Source organism: Hyaena hyaena, unplaced genomic scaffold (genome assembly GCF_003009895.1).
Source record: "Hyaena hyaena isolate Hyena2069 unplaced genomic scaffold, ASM300989v1 scaffold_1384, whole genome shotgun sequence".
In the NCBI taxonomy this organism is placed as follows: Eukaryota; Metazoa; Chordata; class Mammalia; order Carnivora; family Hyaenidae; genus Hyaena; species Hyaena hyaena.
The window spans coordinates 371,760-374,835 of NW_024082016.1; the positions used below are offsets into that span (position 1 = coordinate 371,760).

General features: G+C 35.7%; 1 long non-coding RNA gene across 1 annotated transcript; it reads left to right on the top strand.

Moving 5' to 3' along the window:
- Positions 1–1,724: 1,724 nt before the first annotated feature.
- On the top strand, positions 1,725–2,237 carry LOC120225379. The gene is made up of 2 exons (XR_005526793.1): positions 1,725–1,894; positions 2,031–2,237. It is a non-coding gene; the product is annotated as an uncharacterized LOC120225379 (long non-coding RNA).
- The last annotated feature ends 839 nt before the right edge of the window (positions 2,238–3,076 follow it).

Here is a 3,076-nt window from a genome sequence, read left to right on the forward strand (position 1 = left end):
GGAGATTAAGAGGTGAAGACAAAGAGAGCTACATGCAAATGCTAGCCAACTGCGTTCTTATGATAATCAATAAAAATCAAGAAAACTGAGAAACCATGATTGCTGTCAACCAGGCTCACCATGATGCAAATGTTTTGTGTGAAATGAACATTTGATTTTGTGTGTCACCCTTGCTTATTCTTAATTTACCTCCCAATTCACTTGTGGAGTTCAGTTTTTACTGACAACGATGGTAAAAATGAAAATAAGAAGAAAAAGCCTTAATCATAGTTTTCCTGACAGTAATATGTAAGAAACATGTTTTGTCTGATAAGTCTGAAACTTATTTAAAAGATACCAATCTTTACTTCTGTGATCTCTGTTAAATGTCAACTATGTTTGACCATTTACTGAGAGCTAAAATTAATACTCAATTAATGTGATGAGATATAATTCACAGTCTATTTTTCAAGATGATCTGTGGGAGATACTGGTAATGTCTCCAAAGCAAGCTGTGCTTTTCATTTTATGGTTTCACATATTGAGAACTGTTTCTTATGAAAAAAAAAAATATATCATTCTTATTATTTATTTTTCTTTTTATCTAAATATTTAACAATATTCAGAAAAGGGCTAATTTCTACTTCATGCACTTTGAAAAAAAGACAGTACGGAATGACAAGACCCTGAACTTTTAACTAATTGGAATAATTCACTCCAGGGGAAATTTTGATATATTCATCTAATCAAGAAATATTTGTTATGTACCTGCATTATGCCAGGCACTGTACTAGACACTGCAATTATTGTGGTGAATGCAAGGTATATTGTCTGGTATTTCTTCAAGCATATAGACTATGGAAAGGTGATAGTAATAAAATTGGAAAACCAGTTATTGTAGAAGGTAAAGTACGGGGTGCTATGTCTTGTGTCGCTTAAGAGTCAGGGAGCTTGGTTTATTCAGGAGTAATCGAATGTTTGGAAGATAGGAAAAATATTTATGTAATATTGGTAGAGAAGTCACTAATATTTAATGTATATGGAGAATGCAAACTACCTTTGAATAATGTTTCTTTTTCATGCTGGCCCCTTCTCTATGGTTTACGGAGAATTAGGTTTTTTAGGTGTTTAGGGTTGTGTTTTGTTATTGTTGTTTTTGTTTGGTTTTTTGTTTGTTTTTGCACTGGGGAAAAATTCAACAGACTTGTAGCCTAACAAAAGCTATTATTTCAGGACCCTTTGTTTTATGAAGTGGTTGCAATGATAAGAATAGAGAATACTGAGTAGTGTGGAAGATACTTTTTATGGGGGACAGGATGTATCACAGATCATGACCCTGATATCTTTTCTGTGGAGGAGAAACATGATGAGAACTTTCTTTGTTTAGAATTCCTCTCACATTAAAGCTTCCAAGGATGACAGAAAGGCGCTCACAGGTAAGAAAGGAGATGCCTTGATTTAAGATCCAAAAATACCTTCAGGATCTGTAGGTTTATCTAGACTATTTGAATGTGGTGAAGTGTTAGAGTCCTTGCAGGAACAGCCAGCCAGTCACAGAGCCAGTACTGCAGACTCAGGACTGGATGTGAATATCCATGAGTTCTAACCTTGGACCATACCCTTGGGCTTTTAAGGAATCCTAGAGCGTATCTCTAGTAATGTGGCTTACCAGAAGGATCACCAACTAGAGAACAAGTTTCACTGAAGTCAGACATTTTTTCTTTTTTTGCAGTTAAGGTTTATTGGAACTCTGTGGTGTAATTTACAATGCTCTAATCTCTAGCAGTCAAGAAAAATTAGGGCTGCTAATTTTGGAATCTGGAGCCTCTAGCAAAAGGAGAGAGACAGCTTCTGCCTAGATGTGCCCCCTTGGGACTGGGGACTTCCTGGGGTATTAATCACCCAGGCGGAACTAGTAAGTATGTTACGTTTGTTTTTTGTTTTGTTTCTGTTTTGTTTTCTGTTACCTCTATTTTTCATAGTGATATGTTGCATTTCAAATAGATCAAATACTAGAAAATACATCTAATTTACCACCTCTATCTCACCAGGAATATGCAAGCAGGAATGGTTCCTTTTGCCTGTCTTTTCAGCTGAGTCCTGAAAATGTGTTTGGAGGTTATTGTAGAAACCACTACATCACTGCATCCCTTCTTATTCTCGAGAGCACAGCTAAATATTTGCCAGCCATGTCGGTGCTGTTGATATTCTGTGTGGCCTTGTGGCCAAGTTCTCTCAAATAAAAAAGGTACATCTGCCATGTGTTTTACTTCCAGGTTGGGCATTAAAACACATCCCCTGTGTTTTGTTTTTTTCCCCCACAAAGTCTTTTAATTTCAGCTGGCTGTCTCCCTCTGGCCCTGGAAGATAGCAGAACCATGGTTGGAATAAGGTCGATGTGGAGGAAGAGCTATACACCTAACAGAACATCACTCTGCAGTGGAAGAGTGCTCCTGTTTGGGCTTATTTTTATAGTACTTTAGTCCAAAGTAAGGATTACATGGTTATAATGCTAGAGGAAAGTGGCTTCTCGAAAGCAATTGTTATTTTCTTGCTGCTAAAGCTGAGTGGGGACCTGATTAAATATTTTTAAAAACACATATGAATTACGTTTTCATCTAAATGGGTAGGAAAATTCAAAATTGTTACACAATAAATAATTCCAAATTAAATCACATTTACAAATTTAAATATACCAAAAAATCCTCACAAGAATGATTTTCCAAATGAGCTATCCATTCACAAATGCACACATACATACCTATAGGTAGGTAATAATTAAGGTAATTTTTTAACTTTGTTTTGCAAACTTTATGCCATGGAAATTGAATTTCATCATGCTTCCTGCTATTTTATTAATTAGGAGAGAGCATCAGCCATTTGCTTAAGATAGTTTTCAAAGTCAAACAAAAATGAATAAAATTACTGACACTGAAAATTACTGACATGAAATCAGTGTCTTCTTCCTTAAATTTTGGAATAAACTAAAATTTGCCATGATATAAATTCTCTATAAGAAGAGGTGACTTGGGGCGCCTGGGTGGATCAGTTAGTTAAGCATCCAACTCTTAATTTCAGCTCAGGTCATGATCTCACA